General features: G+C 39.3%; 1 long non-coding RNA gene across 1 annotated transcript in view; it reads left to right on the top strand.

Moving 5' to 3' along the window:
* Positions 1-7,222, top strand: part of LOC102379778 — a 58,682-nt gene that overhangs the window by 15,029 nt on the left and 36,431 nt on the right. Inside the window, exon 2 of the long non-coding RNA XR_001358318.2 lies at positions 4,392-4,585. This is a non-coding gene — a long non-coding RNA (uncharacterized LOC102379778). The remainder of the gene's footprint in view (positions 1-4,391; positions 4,586-7,222) is intronic.

Below are 7,222 nucleotides of genomic sequence, written 5' to 3'. Positions count from 1 at the left end.
TTTCCCTTTGTCTTTCTCATTCATCTGCCTCCTTAGTGAGGCAAGTTTACTCAAAATGATCAATGCCTCCATATGTTACAGTGACATCGGGAATGATTCTGTACTTGAGCCTTTTAGGTATTGGTGTTAACATTATATTTCTAGGACTTTAAGGTGTCCTTGAACCTTTTCTTTTGTCTGCCTCTAAAGTGATTACTGTAAGTAATTTGGGAGTATAAGACCTGTTTCAGGACCCAGTTGTCAAGTATCCTTATAACCTATCCTGTCCAACAGAACTGGGGCTGTATAAACTTGTCTTCAGTGCTGGTAGTGTTTACTTGATCCAGAACACTGATGTTCATTCTTCTGTCCTTCCAGTTGATATGGAGGATTTTTCAAAGACATTGCTGGTGGCAACCTTCCAAATCTTTTAGGTGTTTCTGATATATAATTCAAATTTCACACTCATACAACAGGGCAGGGATGACAACATCCTGGTAGAAGAAAAGTTTGGTTTGGGTCTCGTTATCATGGTCATCAAACACATGGTATTGGAGATATCCAAAGATAGCATTGGCATATTTTAGTCAGCAATAAATATCATAATCTATGATTACTTTTTGGGAAAGGCTAGGGGAAACCCAGATAGGGGAAATGGTCAACATTATCCAAGGACTGCCCTCAAATTGTAATATGTGGAGGAGCAGCTGGTTGGTTTGTGGTGGATTGGTAAAGTATCTTGGTCTTCAATAAGTTGACACTGAAGCCAACCATGAAATTCTTGCATATCACAGGAGTGTGGTCATGGGTAGATATAGCTTGTTTAGGAAGGATAGGCAGGGGAAAAAGGAGGAAGTGTTCCCTTATATATAAAGGAGATAAACATGTATTCTGAGGTGCTGCATGAAGTGAAAGGTATGCCTGTTGAAAGCCTTTGGATAAAGGTCAGAGGGGAGAGCAGCAGAGGGATGGCACTATGCGCATCTGGTGTATGCCACAAAACAAGGAGAAGGTAGGTGAGGCCTTCTTTACATTGATAGACATTTCCAAATCACAAGACCTAGTTCCAATGGGGGACTTTAATTACAGTAATATCTGGGTCATGCTGGGGAAGTGTGTGGGTCAGGAACACTCCTGGTGCTCTGGAAGGGTTCCTGTTGCAGGAGAATGGGCTGTCCCCACCAGAGTGGGGCAAAGCATCCTTCCTGGTATGGATCCCAGGGGGCTGGAATGCATGTATGCACCAACTCCCAAACTATTTTTTAGTGCTAAAAAATTCACCGAATTTCTGGAATGCCTCTCTATGGCCTTAGAGAAGCTAGATGCTTTCAAGTAGGTAGGCAGAGCTGATGTGATGCACCCTAAGGTACTAAAGAAATTATCTGAGATAATGTCAGAGCCATTGGCTATCCTCTTTGACAATTTGTGTACATCAGGTGAGGTCCCGGCTGATTGGAAAAGGGCAAATATTTCAAAAAAGGAAGAAGGATCCAAGGCAATACAGACCAGTAAGCCTGACCTCAATACTTGGAAAGCAGGTGTTTAGGGAATCTATTTTTAAGCAAGGTAATCAGGAGCAACCAGCATGGATTCAGCAAGAACAATACATGTCATACCTGAGCAACTTGATTTTCCTTCTATGATAAGGCGACAGGTTCAGTGGATGGGCGGAGAGCTGTGGATGAGATGTATACCCTGAGTTTAGTAAGGCTTCAGACACTTTCCCATTACATTCTCATTAATAAACTAAGGAAATACAGACTAGATGGAAGTACTGTAAAGTGAATATGTAACTTGTTGAAATATCATGTTTAATGAGTACTCATCAATGGCTCAATTTCTAGTTGGGAGGAGGTATGACGTAGGGTTCCCCAAGGGTCTGACCTGATTCTGGTATTGTTTAATATCTTCATTAATGATTTGGATGATAGGATCGAGTGAACACTTAGCAAATTTGCAGATGACACCAAGTTAGGTGAAGTTGCAGACACTCTGGAGAGTAGGACTAGGATCCAGAATGACCTGGATAGACTGGAAAAATGGTCCATAATTGATCAGATGAGATTTAACAAAGACAAGTACAAAGTTCTGCACTTGGGATGGAATAATTGCATATACAAATACAGAATGGGGAATGATGGGCTAGGCTTCAGTACCGCAGAGAAAAAACCTGGGGGTTTTATTTGACCATAAGCTGACTATAAGCCAACAGTGTGTTCTTGCTGCAAAAAAAGCCAAGAGCATACTGGATTGTATTAACAGGACTCTCGTTTGCAAATCAAGGAAGTGATTCTTCTGCTCTGTTTGCCATTGGTGAGGCCTTATCTGGAGTACTGTGTCCAGTTGTGGATTCCACACTTCAGGAACAATGTAGACAGATGGGAAAGTGTCCTGTAGAGGGTGACAATAATGATTAGAGTTCTTGAAGACAGTTTATGGGGAAAACCTGAAAGAACTAGGATTGTTTAGTGTGAAGAAGAGATGGGAAAAGGTGAACTGGGATTTGATAACAGTCTTCAAATATCTGAGGGGTGATTATAAAGAGGATAGGGAGAGACCCTTCTTATGACTGTTGGGGACAGAACAAGAGCTATGGCCTCTATCTGCAACAGAGGAAATTTTGGTTGGATTATATGGAAGAACTTTCTGACTATGCGAATGGGCAAGCATTGGAACAGGCCACTAGAGAAGTTGTGGAATTTCCATCCCTGGAAATTTTCAAGAGCAGAGAGACAAGAGTTAGAGAGAGATTTGTCTGGGATGGTTTTGTCAGGTAGAATCCTACCTTGAACAGCAGGCAGGACTAAATAATCTCATGAAGTTCCTTCCAGCCCTGCTTTCTTATGGTCCTATAAGAAACGATACGGCAAAGCGTTCAGCAGATTTTTCAGCTACAGTTTGATTATATAATATTGCGTTTCCCATAGGAAAAGCATGAAGTATACAAGGACAGGAATGTAGGTTGTAGCCGTGTTGGTCTAAGGACATAGGCAGACAAGGTTCCTTGGGTGAATTTGATATCTTTTATTAGACCAAACCAAATAGTTGGAGAATAGTTATTAAGCAAGCTTTCGAGTTCAAAAACCTTTCGTCAGGCTAAGGAAGTTTCAGCAGTTGGTGTGCACTCTTCCTGGAAGTATTTTATGAATCTTACACTCCAGGATTAGGTGTCAGCTGAGAGGGAGATTCATGGTTCCTAGTTTTGGATTTAGGTGTCTTGACTGAATTTAGTTAGGTGAAACTTAGACATCAAAGTCTTTGTGGGTCTAGTCTTTAGGACTTGATTCTGCAGACTCCTAGCCTTACTATCATGAGTATTGTTAATTGGATGTAATAAAATTAAACATGTGCATAACAATTTTTAGGATCAAGACCCAATTCGGAAGGAATTAAAACAAACAAACAAACAAAACCCCAATGAGAGTGCCTCAATTTTATATTTCCCTTAGTTTGAAACCACTTGTGTGAAGTGAACCACTTGTAATGGTTTTTAATGCTTAGAACATTGTAGTAATGCAATAACTCATTTGTGTTTGATTGAGAAACAACCAAAAGAAATGTTATTGAAACTGCATTCTTGTATACTTGTTTTACAGAAAAGAACAGGCTCTTATGTGAGGTTTCATGGTGGCCTTTGTAAAAACTTCTGCAGAGAGCCGATACAAAAGTACGAAAGACAAAGAACTGCAGGGCACCCACCATGAACATCTATTTATGACTGGTTTTAACTATTGATAACTGGCCAGTGCCTGCCTTTATTCCCACTGGTCAGATAGAGGAGTATTTAAAGATCCTACATTTTTTAAAATGAATTCATCCAGTATACATGCACACCATTATGTTCCAAATTGCAAATATTTAACTTATCTGTCATAAAAAACTTATTGTTTAAAATCTTTATTTTATTTAACTCCTTTTTCGCTTTTGTCTCCAAACTCTCACACACAAAATAACATTGCTGTAACTGAAAGAAGTCAGTGTGAAGGTGCACTGGACATATATGTTTTAAATAGTACTAAGGGTATTACAAAAATTTTCAAGGCCATTTTTCATAGTATAAGCTATTTCTGCCATAGCAGAATTACTCCATTGCAACAGGGTATTTATGGCTTCAAGAAATTAGGATAGTACAAAGCATTTTATTTTATGAAGTGGAAAAGATTTTGAATAATATTTGGGAGACTTATATAGTACTGCTCAGAAAGGCCAAACTTGATTGGAAATGGTTAACAAAAGCTTTAGCTGGTTTCCTCTTGTAACAAGTAACTTTAATATCTGCTGCAGCTGCTCAGCTTTTCAGCATCTCTTTTGCCTGATGTGTCCTTTAAGAGGCAATGGCACATATTGCTTCACACATTGGGTTGCTCTACCTTTGTGCAGCAGTTCTTTACTCTGTAAAATGTTCTTCTCAGTACACAAAAGCAGCTGCTGAAGAAACAGCTTCAGACTGAGAGTGCGAGAACCGACAGCAGCACCGCTAAGCAACCTCCAGTGGAGACAGAGAAGAGAGACGGATAAGTGCACAGACGCCCACAGGAGTTTCTGTAAGAGACAAAATTATCAGCTTGGCTCACCTCAGCTTTATTTCCTATTTCCAGACCCCCAGGTGAGATTGGAAAAAAGCCATAGAGCCAATTTGGCTGTAGAAAGATGGACCTGTATTTTGCTTAACTTTTAGAGAATTCCCCTTGAGTTTTGAAATAGGGTATTTTACAAAGATGGTGCCAGCAGCCCTTTTTTTCCTTTGTCTTACTGAACTTTTTTTTTTCAGTAGTGACTAAAATATACCCTAAGGAAAAAGTCCTGTACCTATCTGAAGTTTTATTGGAAAATGTAGTTAATTCATTAACAATTCCACAGTGCATAGACTTCAGAAATGTCTATAGCTGACTAGGTTCCCCATGCAATGCATCAAACAGCCTCCTGAAAATGGTGGCAGAAAGCCAAACATGCAAAAAAACTGATGTTTGCTACTTAGTTTTTGGGCTTGTGTTTAAATATGTTTCATTCTAATAATTTGTAATAGGAGAGTTACCCTGAAAGACCCCCAAAAGCTCCGCATAAAACATGCAGAGCTATTTCTCTCTATGCTCAAGCTTTATTTCAGGGGGGCGGGTTGGGTTTTGTTTTTTGTTTTTTTTGCACTGCTCTTGCTATGCAGCGATCTGTAAAGGGAACCTACTCTGATACAGTTTGAAAAGTGCATTTTGTACTTGGCTCTCCCTTTGATCGAATTAATCTGGGCTTTTTTGTAGTTCTAAATGAGGCCTATGGGCTGACAATGTAGCTGTTTAAAGGGGATTTTAGGGGATAATAGCCAATGCAAATAGTGCCATGAGAATGGCAACTTGCTTTTTCACTTTCAATCACATAATAACAGCAAAGAAAGCTTTTAAAATGAATTGAAATTTTGTGGCATGCCATCTGGGATTATTTGGGGAAACAGTTCTGAATACTGTGGTTGTGCAGAAGAATGGTACTATGGACCACTCTTAAGCTGACATGTTTCAGATGGCAACCTTATGCTAACTGCTGCAAAGTTGGCTAGCATTTTTTTATTATTTTCTTTCTCTTGGATTATCTGCAAAAAATTCTCTTTGCTGGTATTTGGGCCTGAAAAACTTTTCTATTGTTAAAGAATTCAATTCAAACCCCTTGCAGCTGCTGATCCCTTTATTGTTCCAATCGTTATGTATACGCGTCTCAGATGAATGTAGCCAAGCCTTTTAGTGCCTTAATAGGTGTCTGTGTAAAGGTCATTTATTCTGCAGTACTTGTTTTAACAAAAGTTTATACACAAACAACAACTACAGCTAAAACATTCACATTAATCAATGCTCCTTGCAGTGTAAAATGCAAAAAAGGGGGAAAAAGGTAAAAGAAAACCCTAACTAGAAGAATGTCAAAAGCATGAGAATATTTTCTGTGTAATACTATGAAAAAGCAAATTAATTAGGCACCACCATCATCAAAAGCTATATGAAGAAAATATTTTAAAGCTGTTTCTAACTAGGACAAGTGATTCCACCTTTTTAAATAGAGGTGCATTTTAGATGAGACTGTTGAGAAGTTTAATACATAAGAACAAATGGAAACTAGAAAATAGTGATTTCTCTGGGACCCCCAATTATCGCAGCTAGGCTGTGCTCTAGAAAGCACCTTGACCTCTTGGTTGACATGTCTGCCTTCTCTTTCCTTCTCCCTCTCTCTTTGCAGTAGCTCCAACTGATTAGCTTTTACAAACATTCTTGAAGAAAATAGAGTGTATGCAAGTCAGATACATGAGATACGAAGCTTTGAGTGACCCATCTAGTGAGCTAGCTCTACTTCTTAAAAGGAATTATAAAATATACAGCTGGCCCCTACAGACCTAAGTCAAGTATATGAAGAATTGAAAAGTGGGTAAAATGATGAAGAAAACTATAAGCCAAATCTGAATTGTAGTTCCGGCAGTGAAACTGCAGAGCAGCTCTGCTGACTTCAGAGGAGTTTCTTCTATTTATATGCATGTAACCTGAGATCAGAATTTGACATTCTAATTACAGATTCTAGGTCAGTAGAAAATAAGTCCAGAGTAGCCAAATGCCAGCTATCAGTGATGTGAGGAATGGGACTTGTCAGGAATAGTGAATGTAATGTGTGAGCTATAATGAAAGAACATGGGGAGGAGACCAGGGGGGCCCCCAGCTACTTACTCAATCTCTAATAGAAGAGCAAATGCAGGCGGAAAAGGCTGTGCTCATTTTCAGCTTAAAATTTCTGGCATTCTTTCTTGTAACTGTTCCTTCTTCCACCCCTAATTGCTACCTGAATTATAAATGTATCATAATGAAGCTATTACCACTAGGGGCATTTCAACACATGAACTCTCACATCCCAGGTTAAGCAATATACATAGATCACAACTGCCTTGTATACAAAGCCCAGCAATTGTTTCAGCAAAGGTCTGAGAAAATTAATGTGCATTCCATTGTGCCATAATGATCAACAGGCGTTGTCTCTGTTAGACTGGAGATGATCTTTTAGTTGAGGATTACATGGAGACTGTCCATATACTGAGATTGCCAACGTGAGCAATTCAGCTGATCTAAAATGTTAGTTGTTAACTGGCAGTGAAGGGACAAGCAACACCTCTGCCATACTCTGTGGATGCGTCTCATCCTCTCCTTCTCCACCCTGTCACAACTGTTTCTTTTGGAACCTGATATACCTTTTTCAGACACATGGATTTAGCACAGACTAG

Source organism: Alligator sinensis, unplaced genomic scaffold, assembly GCF_000455745.1.
Source record: "Alligator sinensis unplaced genomic scaffold, ASM45574v1 scaffold660_1, whole genome shotgun sequence".
NCBI classification, from domain to species: Eukaryota; Metazoa; Chordata; order Crocodylia; family Alligatoridae; genus Alligator; species Alligator sinensis.
This window is presented reverse-complemented; position numbering and strand designations above follow the sequence as displayed.